Source organism: Lolium perenne, chromosome 6 (assembly GCF_019359855.2).
Source record: "Lolium perenne isolate Kyuss_39 chromosome 6, Kyuss_2.0, whole genome shotgun sequence".
NCBI classification, from domain to species: domain Eukaryota; kingdom Viridiplantae; phylum Streptophyta; class Magnoliopsida; order Poales; family Poaceae; genus Lolium; species Lolium perenne.
Window position 1 is genome coordinate 37,282,394 of NC_067249.2, and position 12,467 is coordinate 37,294,860.

Sequence of the window (12,467 nt, forward strand, 5' to 3'; positions counted from 1 at the left end):
TGTGTTGTGCAGGTTCCACGTTGGCACCGGAATCCATGGTGTTGCGCCGCACTACACTCCTTCACCAACAACCTTCACGTGATCTTCATCTCCTACTGGTTCGATAACCTTGGTTTCTTAATGAGGGAAAACTCGCTGCTGTACTCATCATACCTTCCTCTTGGGGTTCCCAACGGACGTGTGCTTTACCGTCACAAGCAGCTACTTTTCTGGCGCCGTTGCCGGGGAGATCAAGACACGCTGCAAGGGGAGCCTCTCACACCCAATCTCTTTACTTTGTTTATTGTCTTGCTTTATTTTATTTTCTATCTTGTTTGCTTTCTTTATATAAAAAACACACAAAAAATAGTTACTCGCATTTACTTTATTTATCGGTTTACCCTTGTTTATTTCATCATGCTTCTCCCTAAGTTCACTTTGAAAGATATATCGGTAGGGAGTGGGTCTATTATTGGAAGAGATAATATAGAAGAATTTTTCAATCATGTTAGTAAGGTTAAAGATTTTGAAGATAGATCATTGGTGGAACTTGCTCCTAATTATGAAATTGCTACTACCTCTTTAGTGCACATGTTGGAAGCTAGATTTGTTAATCTTAATCCTATAATGCAACATATGTTTCTTACACTCCGTGATATGGAAGAAGGAGAGAAGAAAGATTTTGTTTTAGAAACCCTTCTTAAAGAATTTTGTGATGTAGCTAGTGAAGCTAGGAAAGTCTTTATTCAACATAAGATGCTTGGCTTTTATATCAATGTTGCAAATACCCTTGAAAGGATGAAAAAAGATAGGCTAAAGTACACTAATGAAGCCAATTGTGAGGGGGAGACTAAAGTACCAATACCTTATAAGCTCATAGGAATGCATGAGGCACTAGAAAAGAATTTTGATTGGATTGTTCCTGAAAATTTATTTGAGGAGGATAGTGAGCCTAAAAGTAATGAAAGAGGAGCTTTTGAAACCTACATAGATAAGATACAATGCATCGTTGAGAAAACTCCCAACTCCTCTGTTGATGTTTTTCTCTTGATGTTACTTGATTTTCACTTTCTGCTCCTAGCTGAAAGGCGTTAAAGAAAAAGCGCTTATGGGAGACAACCCATTATTTTATTTCTGCAATTTTTGTTTTATATTTGAGTCAAGGTGCTTGTTACTACTGTAGCAATACCTTTGTATCTTTATTTTCTTGCATTGTTATGCAAGTAAAGTCTTTGATAGAAAGTTGATACTAGATTTGGATTTCTGCGCATAAACAGATTTTTAGCTGTCACGAATTTGAGCTTTTCTCTCTGTAGAAAAATCTAAAAATTCTGAAACAATTCATGAGTAATCCTCAGATATGTACGCAACTTTCATTCAACTGGAGCTTTTCCATCTGAGCATGTTAAGTGCCTCGAAAAAATTCGTCTTTACGGACTGTTCTGTTTTTGACAGATTCTGCCTTTTATTTCGCATTGCCTCTTTTACTGTGTTTGAGTGGATTTCTTTGCTCCATTAAATTTCAGTAGCCTTGGGTAATGTCCAGAAGTGTTGGGAATGATTGTGTCCTTGCTGAACATGTGAATTTTTGATTATGCACTAACCCTCTAATGAAATTGCTTTGAGTTTGGTGTGAAGGAAGTTTTCAAGGATCAAGAGAGGAGGATGATATAAATATGATCAAGAAGAGTGAAAAGTCTAAGCTTGGGGATGCCCCCGTGGTTCATCCCTGCTTATTTCAATAAGACTCAAGCATCTAAGCTTGGGGATGCCCAAGGCATCCTCTTCTTCATCAAACTTATCATGTCACTGATGGCGCGTGATGCACACGTCCGTTGGGAACCCAAAGAGGAAGGTGTGATGCGCACAACAGTAAGTTTTCCCTCAGAAAGAAACCAAGGTTATCGAACCAGTAGGAGATGAAGGCCACGTGAAGGTTGTTGGTGGAGGAGTGTAGTGCGGCGCAACACCAGGGATTCCGGCGCCAACGTGGAACCTACACAACACAATCACAATACTTTGCCCCAACTTAACAGTGAGGTTGTCAATCTCACCGGCTTGCTGTAAACAAATGATTAAACGCATGGTGTGGAGAACGATGTTTGTTGGCGAAGAACAACAGAGAATAGAGATTGCAGTAGATTGTATTTCAGATGTAAAAGAATGGACCGGGGTCCACAGTTCACTAGTGGTGTCTCTCCAATAAGATAAATAGCATGTTGGGTGAACAAATTACAGTTGGGCAATTGACAAATAGAGAGGGCATAACAATGCACATACATATCTTGATGACTAATATGAGATTTACTTAGGGCATTACGACAAAGAACATAGACCGCTATCTAGCATGCATCTATGCCTAAAAAGTCCACCTTCGGGTTAGCATCCGCACCCCTTCCAGTATTAAGTTGCAAACAACAGACAATTGCATTAAGTATTGTGCGTAATGTAATCAACACAAATATCCTTAGACAAAACATCGATGTTTTATCCCTAGTGGCAACAACACATCCGTAACCTTAGAACTTTCTGTGACTGTCCCAGATTCAATGGAGGCATGAACCCACTATCGAGCATAAATACTCCCTCTTGGAGTTACAAGTATCAACTTGGCCAGAGCCTCTACTAGCAACGGAGAGCATGCAAGAACATAAACAACACATATATGATAGATCAATTAATCAACTTGACATAGTATTCCATATTCATCGGATCTCAACAAACACAACATGTAGCATTACAAATAGATGATCTTCATCATGATAGGCAGCTCACAAGATCTAAACATGATAGCACAAGAGGAGAAGACAACCATCTTGCTACTGCTATGGACCCATAGTCCAAGGATGAACTACTCACGCATCAATCCGGAGGTGGGCATGATGATGTAGAGTCCTCCGGTGATGATTCCCCTCTCCGGCAGGGTGCCGGAGGCGATCTCCTGAATCCCCCGAGATGGGATTGGCGGTGGCGGCGTCACAGTAACTTTTCTCGTATCGTGGCTCCCTGTACTAGGGTTTTCACGATGGAGAGAATATATAGGCGAAGGGGCAGAGTCGGGGGGCGCTCGAGGGGCCCACCCCATAGGGCGGCGCGCCCAGGGGTGGGGCCGCGCCCCCCTAGGGTGTGGCCGCCTCGTCGCCCCTCTTCGTCTCCTCTTCGGACTTCTGGAAGGCTCCGTGCAAAATAAGACCGTGGGCTTTTGTTTCGTCCAATTCCGAGAATATTTCCTGTGTAGGATTTCTGAAACCAAAAACAGCAGAAAACAGGAACTGGCGCTTCGGCATCTTGTTAATAGGTTAGTTCCGGAAAATGCATAAAAATGATGTAAAGTGTATATAAAACATGTGAGTATTGTCATATAACTAGCATGGAACATAAGAAATTATAGATACGTTTGAGACGTATCAGTCACCTCTAGTGAAACTATATTTTAATTCCGTCACATCTTATGTGCTTTACTTGGAGCGTTCGTGTGCTTTTATTTTCGTTTTGTTATTTTAGTTTTCTTAATAAATCGGATCCTAACATGCTTGTGTGGGAGAGAGACACGCTCCACTTTTTCAGTTGAACACTTGTGTTCTTCGTTTTATTTTTCATGTTGTGACGAAAGCTGAAAGCCGCAGCACTTATTGTTATTTGGTTGGAAACTGAAAATGCTTCATGTGGTAATTGGTATATTGTCTTGAGTAATTTGATACTTGGCAATTGTTTTGAGCTCTCAAGTAGATCATGTTTAAGCTCTTGCATCATGTAGTTTAAACCTATTAGTGGAGAACTACCGTAGAGCTTGTTGAAATTTGGTTTGCATGATTTGTCTCTCTAAGGTCTAGATATTTTCTGGTAAAAGTGTTTGAGCAACAAGGAAGACAGTGTAGAGTCTTATAATGCTTGCAATATGTTCTTATGTAAGTTTTGTTGTACCGGTTTATACTTGTGTTTGCTTCAAACAACCTTGCTAGCCAAAGCCTTGTACTGAGAGGGAATGCTTCTCGTCCATCCAAAACCTTGAGCCAAAACCTATGCCATTTGTGTCCACCATAACTACCTACTATGTGGTATTTTTCTGCCATTCCAAGTAAATACTTTATGTGCTACCTTTAAACAATTCAAAACTTTATTACTCCTTATTTGTGTCAATGTTTTATAGCTCATGAGGAAGTATGTGGTGTTTTATCTTTCAATCTTGTTGGGCAGACTTTCACCAATGGACTAGTGGCATATACATCCGCTTATCCAATAATTTTGCAAAAAGAGCTGGCAATGGGGTGCCCAGCCCCAATTAATTAACTTTCATTAATAATTCTCTTCACATGTTTTGCCCTGATTTATCAGTAAGCAACTTAATTTTGCAATAGACACTCCTCCATGGTATGTGAAATGTTGGAAGGCACCCGAGGATTCGGTTAGCCATGGCTTGTGAAAGCAAAAGGTTGGGAGGAGTGTCATCTATAAAAAAAACTAAAATACATGTGTAAACAAAAGAGAAGAGGAACGATCTACCTTGCTGGTAGAGATAACGTCCTTCATGGGAGCCGCACTTTGAAAGTCTGTTTGACAAGGGGGTTAGAGTGCCCACTACCATTCGTTGAAAACAACAAACACCTCTCAAAACTTTATTTTTTATGCTCTCTATATGATTTAAAAACTTAAAAAGCTCTATCACATGATTTAATCCCTGCTTCCCTCTGCGAAGGGCCTTTCTTTTACTTTATGTTGAGTCAGTTTACCTACTTCTTTCTATCTTAGAAGCAAACACTTGTGTCAACTGTGTGCATTGATTCTTACATGCTTACTTATTGCACTTATTATATTACTTTGTGTTGACAATTATCCATGAGATATGCCGCATGTTGAAAGTTGAAAGCAATTGCTGAAACTTAAATCTTCCTTTGTGTTGCTTCAAAACCTTGTATTAAGAATCTATTGCTTTATGAGTTAACTCTTATGCAAGACTTTTTGATGCTTGTCTTGAAAGTACTATTCATGAAAAGTTTTTACTATATGATTCAGTTATTTAGTCATTATCTTTTTGTTAGCAAACTATAGACCATTGATTTGAGTCACTTCATTCATCTCATATGCTTTACAATAGTATTGATCAAGATTATGTTGGTAGCATGTCACTTCAGAAATTATTCTTTTTATCGTTTACCTACTCGAGGGCGAGTAGGAACTAAGCTTGGGGATGCTTCATACGTCTCCAACGTATCTATAATTTCTTATGTTCCATGCTAGTTTTATGACAATACCTCAATGTTTTATTCACACTTTATAATGTGTTTATGCATTTTCTGGGACTAACCTATCAACAAGATGCCACAGTGCCAGTTCCTGTTTTCTGCTGTTTTTGATTTCAAAAAAGTTGTTTTACAAATATTCTCGGAATTGGACGAAACAAAAGCCCACGGCCATATTTTCCACGGAGTGTTCCAGAAGACCGAAGAGGAGTCGAGGAAGGCCAGCAGGGGGCCCTCCCCATATGGCGGTGATGTCTACGCACGCTTCTATTCCTGTAGACAGTGTTGGGCCTCCAAGAGCAGAGGTTTGTAGAACAGCAGCAAGTTTCCCTTAAGTGAATCACCCAAGGTTTATCGAACTCAGGGAGGTAGATGTCAAAGATATCCCTCTCAAGCAACCCTGCAATTAAGATACAAGAAGTCTCTTGTGTCCCCAACACACCTAATACACTTGTCAGATGTATAGGTGCACTAGTTCGGCGAAGAGATAGTGAAATACAAGTAATATGGATGATTGTAAGTAGTAATTGCAATCTGAAATAAAAATGGCAGCAAGCAAACATGTAGCAGAACTTGTTGGAAACGGTGTTTCAATGCTTAGAAACAAGGCCTAGGGATCCTACTTTCACTAGTGGACACTCTCAACATTGATCACATAACTAAATAAATAAATGCTACTTTCTACACTCTCTTGTTGGATAACAAACACCATTCATTGTGTAGGGCTACAAAAGCACACCTCAAGCCGAAGTAAACAAGCTCCACAACTTCCGGAGTTCATATTAAAGTAACCTCTAGAGTGCATAATAGACCGTTGCAATTTAGACCGAGTACTAACATAGCATACACACTGTCAACAATAGCTATGAAAGGGGGAATAGATCGCATCAATACTATCATAGTAATAGTTAACTTCATAATCTACAAGAGATTACAATCATAACCTACGCCAAGTACTACATGATGCACACACTGTCAACATTACATCATGGAGGAGGAATAGACTACTTTAATAACATCACTAGAGTAGCACATAGATTAATAGTGATACAAAGCTCATGATCACATAAAGATCACACCATGGGAGAGAGAGATGAACCACATAGCTACCGGTAGAGCCCTCAACCTCGGGGGAGAACTACTCCCTCCTCATCATGGGAGACAGCGATGGCGATGAAGATGGCGATGGTGTCGATGGAGATGACTCCGGGGGCAATTCCCCGTCCCGGCGGCGTGCCGGAACAGAGACTTTTGTCCCCCAAAACGGAGTTTCGCGATGGCGGCGGCGTCCCTGGAGTCTTTCTGGAGTTTCGTCAATTGGTATCGAGTTTTTAGGTCACGAGGGGTTATATAGGCGAAGAGGCGGAGTCGGAGGGGCCAGGAGGCTCCCTCCTCATAGGCTGGCGCCCCCCCCACCAGGCCGCGCCGCCCTATGGTTTGGGGGCCCTGGGCCTCCTCTCCGGCTCCCCTTCGGTGTCCTGGTCTGTCTCGGTGAAATAATATGTTTGGCCTTTGTTTCGTCGAATTCCGAGAATATTGCCCGAACAACCTTTCTGGAACCAAAAACAGCAGAAAACAGGAACTGGCACTTCGGCATCTTGTTAATAGGTTAGTTCCAGAAAATGCATGAAATCATTATAAAGTGTGAGCAAAACATGTAGGTATTGTCATAAAACTAGCATGGAACATCAGAAATTATAGATACGTTGCAGACGTATCAAGCATCCCCAAGCTTAGTTCCTACTCGCCCTCGAGTAGGTAAACGATAACAAGGATAATTTCTGAAGTGACATGCTACCAACATGATCTTGATCAATACTATTGTAAAGCATATGAGATGAATGAAGTGATTCAAAGCAATGGTAAAGACAATGACTAAACAACTGAATCATATAGCAAAGACTTTTCATGAATAGTACTTTCAAGACAAGCATCAATAAGTCTTGCATAAGAGTTAACTCATAAAGCAATAGATTGAAAGTAAAAGGCATTGAAGCAACATGATGTCTACGGGTGCTTCTATTCTTGTAGACAGTGTTGGGCCTCCAAGAGTAGAGGTTTGTAGAACAGCAGCAAGTTTCCCTTAAGTGGATCACCCAAGGTTTATCGAACTCAGGGAGGAAGAGGTCAAAGATATCCCTCTCAAGCAACCCTGCAATCACGATACAAGAAGTCTCTTGTGTCCCCAACACACCTAATACACTTGTCAGATGTATAGGTGCACTAGTTCGGCGAAGAGATAGTGAAATACAAGTGGTATGAATGAATATGAGCAGTAGTAACGGCGCTAGAAAAGTGCTTGCTGGCGTGCAGTTGATGGTAGTAATATTGCAGGAAGTAAAGATGCAGTAAAACAGTAAACAAGCGATGTTTGCAGTATTTGGAAACAAGGCCTAGGGATCATACTTTCACTAGTGGACACTCTCAACATTGATCACATAAATAAATAAGTTCTCTTCCTTTGTGCTACATATACTCTTGTTTGATAAGCTCCACAACATTCGGCATTCATATTTAAGTAACCTTTAGAGCATAATAGATCTTTGCAATTTAAACCGAGTACTAACATAGCATACGCACTGTCACCTTTACACTATGAAGGGGGAATAAATCACATCAATACTATCATAGTAATAATTTACTCCATAACCTACAAGAGATTATGATCATAACCTACGCCAAGTACTACATGATGCACACACTGTCACCATTACACCGTGAAGGAGGAATAGACTACTTTAATAACATCACAAGAGTAGCACATAGACTAATAGTGATACAAAACTCATATGAATCTCAATCATGTAAGGCATCTCATGAGATCATTGTATTGAAGTACATAGGAGAGAGATTAACCACATAGCTACCGGTACAGCCCTTAGCCTCGAGGGAGAACTACTCCCTCCTCATGGGAGACAGCAGCGGTGATGAAGATGGTGGTGGTGTCGATGGAGAAGCCTTCCGGGGGCACTTCCCCGTCCCGGTGGCGTGCCGGAACAGAGACTCCTGTCCCCCAGATCTTGGCTTCGCGATGGCGGCGGCTCTGGAAGGTTTCTCGTACCGTGGCTTTTTTCGTCTCGAAGATTTAGGTCAGGGAGCTTTAAATAGGCGAAGAGGAGGAGTCGGAGGGGGTACGGAGCCGCCACACAATAGGGCGGCGCGGCCAGGGCCTAGGCCGTGCCAGCCCCATGTGTGGGCCCCCTGTGGCTCTCCTCTGGTGGCTCTCCGGTGTTCTGCAAGCTTCGTGGAATTCTAAGATGCTGGGCGTTGATTTCGTCCAATTCCGAGAATATTTCCTTACTAGGATTTCTGAAACCAAAAACAGCAGAAAACAGGAACTGGCACTTCGGCATCTCGTCAATAGGTTAGTTACGGAAAACGCATAATAATGACATAAAGTGTGTATAAAACATGTGTGTATCATCATAAAAGTAGCATGGAACATAAGAAATTATAGATACGTTTGAGACGTATCATAACACAAAGGATGATTAAGTTTCAGCAAATACTTTCAACTTGTAACATGTATATCTCATGGATAGTTGTCAACATGAAGCAATATAACAAGTGCAATAGGTAAACATGTAAGAATCAATGCACACAGTTGACACAAGTGTTTGCTTCTAAGATAGAAAGAAGTAGGTAAATTGACTCAACATAAAGTAAAAGAATGGCCCCTTCACAGAGGGAAGCATGGATTACTATTTTTGCGCTAGAGCTTTTATTTTGAAAACATAGAAACAATTTTGTCAACGGTAGTAATAATTCATATGCGTTATGTATAAGATATCTTATAAGTTGCAAGCCTCATGCATAGAATACGAATAGTGCTCGCACCTTGTCCTAATTAGCTTGGATTTACATGGATTATCATTGCATAACATATCTTTCAACCAAGTGTCACAAAGGGGTACCTCTATGTCGCCTGTACAAAGGTCTAAGGAGAAAGTTCGCATTGGATTTCTCGCTTTTGATTATTCTCAACTTAGACATCCATACCGGGACAACATAGAAAACAGATAATGGACTCCTCTTTAATGCATAAGCATTCAACAACAGATAATATTCTCATAAGAGATTGAGGATTAGTGTCCAAACTGAAACTTCCACCATGATTCATGGCTTTAGTTAGCGGCCCAATGTTCTTCTCTAACAATATGCATACTCAAACCATTTGATCATGATAAATCGCCCTTACTTCAGACAAGACGAACATGCATAGCAACTCACATGATATTCAACAAAAGTGTAAAAAGTTGATGGTGTCCCCAGAAACATGGTTACCGCTCAACAAGCAACTTATAAGAAATAAGATACATAGCAACATATTCAATACCACAATAGTTTTTAAGCTATTTTCCCATGAGCTATATATTGCAAAGACAAGGAATGAAATTTTAAAGGTAGCACTCAAGTAATTTACTTTGGAATGGCAGAGAAATACCACATAGTAGGTAGGTATGGTGGACACAAATGGCATAGTTTTTGGCTCAAGGATTTGGATGCACGAGAAGTATTCCCTCTCAGTACAAGGCTTTGGCTAGCAAGGTTGTTTGAAGCAAACACAAGTATGAATCGGTACAACAAAACTTACATAAGAACATATTGCAAGCATTATAAGACTCTACACTGTCTTCCTTGTTGTTCAAACACTTCACCAGAAAATATCTAGACTCTAGAGAGACCAATCATGCAAACCAAATTTCAACAAGCTCTATGGTAGTTCTTCATTAATAGGTGCAAAGTACATGATGCAAGAGCTTAAACATGATCTAAGAGAGCTCAAAACAATTGCCAAGTATCAAATTATTCAAGGCCATATACCATTTACCACATGAAGCATTTTCTGTTTCCAACCAAATAGCAATTAACGAAGCGGTTTCAACCTTCGCCATGAACATTAAAAGTAAAAGCAAAAAATACTAGTGTTCATATGAAAAAGAGGAGCGTGTCTCTCTCCCACACATGGATTTATTCAGAGAATGAAAATAATAAAACGAAAATAAAACACACAGACGCTCCAAGTAAAGCACATAAGATGTGACGGAATAACAATATAGTTTCACTAGAGGTGACCTGATAAGTTGTCGATGAAGAAGGGGATGCCTTGGGCATCCCCAAGCTTAGATGCTTGAGTCTTCTTAAAATATGTAGGGATGAACCACGGGGGCATCCCAAGCTTAGAATTTTCACTCTTCTTGATCATATTGTATCATCTTCCTCTCTTGATCCTTGAAAACTTCCTCCACACCAAACTCAAAACAAACTCATTAGAGGGTTAGTGCATAATCAAAAATTCACATATTCAGAGGTGCCATAATCATTCTTAACACTTCTGGACATTGCTCAAAGCTACTGAAAGTTAATGGAACAAAGAAATCCATCAAACATAGCAAAACAGGCAATGCGAAATAAAAGGCAGAATCTGTCAAAACAGAACAGTCCGTAAAGACGAATTTTTCTGGGGCACTTAACTTGCTCAGATGAAAAATCTCAAATTGAATGAAACTTGCGTACATATCTGGGGATCACGCACGTAAATTGGCAGATTTTTCTGAGTTACCTACAGACGGGGCTGCTCAATTTCGTGACAGTAAGAAATCTGTTTCTGCGCAGTAATCCAAATCTAGTATCAACCCTACTATCAAAGACTTTACTTGGCACAACAATGCAATAAAATAAAGATAAGGAGAGGTTGCTACAGTAGTAAAAACTTCCAAGAAACAACAAAACAGTAGCAAAATAAAAACATGTGTTATCTCCCAAGAAGTGCTTTCTTTATAGCCATTAAGATGGCTCAGTGATTTTAATGATGCTCGCGCAAGAAATAAGAGTTGAAGTAAAAGAGAGAATCAAGAAGCAAATTCAAAACATATTTAAGCCTAACCCACTTCCTATGAAAAGGAATCTTGTAAATAAACAAGTCATGTAAGCACAATGCAACAATCATAGAAAGGCAACACAAGCGCAACTTCAAGATTCTAAACATAAAGAGGGGAAACTTAATATTATTAAGATGCATATAACCATGTTTCCTTCTCTCATAATAACTTTCAGTAGCATCATGAACAAACTCAACAATATACTCATCACTTAAAACATTCTTATCATGGTTCATATGCATAAAAGTATCATTAATTTTGGCATAAGAAGAATTCTTCTCATTAATAGTAATTGGAGCAGGATCATTATCAAGAATTTGAACATGGTAAACAAGTTGCATACTAAGGGAATTGTTTTTGGCAATCCCATCATAACTATGACAAGTTTCATAAGGGTAATTATAACCTATATCATAGCATTCTTTATAATAATTGTCAAAGATTGGAGGCATAGTGTAATCATAAGAAATAGAATAGTTATCCTCCACAGTATGTTCATATGTAACCTTACCATCATCGTTACTAGAAGGAGATGTATCAAACATATAATCATCAGTAGCAAAAGGATTTTCAAACACCTCATCCCCAAGCTTAGAGTTTTCTATATCATTATGGGAGGAAGCATGGATAGTACTAATACTATGGCAATTATTAACATAATCATTTTCAGAATTAGTTTCCCAGAGATCTTCAATATCAAAAGTAGTGTGCTCTTCTAAATCATGATCACTAATGTAGGTAAAGGACATAGGAAGATCATTGTACTCAGATTCATTATCATAATAATCATTAGGAGCAACATACTTACGGTTACCTATCGTTATCTCATACACGCGGGGAAATGTCGTTACCTCTTTCTTTTTATTTCCCCTCTTCTTCTTCTTCTTCGTTCCCTTCTTCTTGTTCTTTTCCTTCTCCTCGTTCCCTTCTTTAGGAGTAAGAGGCTTGAAGGGAGGCTTTTCCACAGAACCTGATTTATTTCCAGAAACAATAGAAGAAACTTGGGAGGATTCCTCCTTTTCATTAATAAGTTTAAAACACACAGCGGTCCTATCATATTTTGGCAAAGTGTCATCTTCTAAGATATTCTGTATGTAAGTATTTGTATGGCGGAAATTCAATTCGGCTCCCGGGTGCATATGCTCCCTCTATAAAAAAAATTATATTTCGAAATGTCGAAAAATTTTGTCAAAAAATTCTACTTGTACATCTCCACAATATACGTACGTTCGTCAAGTTTCGCGAGGAACCAATATGTTTTGTGGTCTGTGTAAAAAAGAGAAAATTTATCTCCTGAAAAGCCTTATTTTCAGAATTGTATTTTGTCTTTTTTACACACGTCACACGACAAGTCGGATTTTTATGA